Raw genomic sequence first — 793 nt, forward strand, 5'->3', positions numbered from 1 at the left:
GCCTAGTTGTATGCTTACATTTTTAAATTAGACTCTAATTGTAAGCTTATGTTAAAACACACTAAAGAACTTTCTTTGGCTTTGGATTTATATCAGTGGTTATTTAGGGGAATTGCACAAGTGTGTAGGATTTTTGAACATTTAAATCTATCCCTTGAGCCCAGGAGTTTGAGGTTGCAGTGAGCTATGATGATGATGATGCCACTGCACTCCAGCCTGAGCAGCAGAGCGAGACCCTGTCTGTAAGTAAATCTAATCCTCATTCTTGATGACCGGGAGTAAATGAGGTAGACTTTTAAAAACTAATGTTTGAATGTTCTGGAGCCCCCGAAAACCAGTAAAATAACATTAGGTTCAAGCAATACATGAATTTAAGGAAAAGAGGATATTGTAAAGGAAAAGGCCTTCACCAGAGTGTGGGAGATCTGAATTCTAGCTCTGGCTCTGCCACTGATTTTCTTGTGACCTTGTGTTGACCTCTGGGTCACCTCCCAGTCTGTAAAATTGAGGGGGTGTGACCAAATGGCTTCTGAAGTCTCTTGCAGCACTGATGTTCTGTGACCCTCTCTGACAGAAAGGTCTGAAGAAGGAACATGGGCTTTGCACCAAGGCTGAAACTTACAGGGTTTGACTGATGGGTGAACAGAGTATGGTTTGTTACCAAGACAGGCATGCTAAGGAAGAATGACATATGAAAAGCCTCACTGAGCGGTGGGCAGGAACTGCCTGAGGTCAACTCAGCTTTTCCAGAAGATGGGAATTTTCTCTATTCTTGCAGATGGTAAAGGCATTT

This window comes from Propithecus coquereli, unplaced genomic scaffold, assembly GCF_000956105.1.
Source record: "Propithecus coquereli isolate 6110/MARCELLA unplaced genomic scaffold, Pcoq_1.0 Scaffold128, whole genome shotgun sequence".
NCBI lineage: Eukaryota > Metazoa > Chordata > Mammalia > Primates > Indriidae > Propithecus > Propithecus coquereli.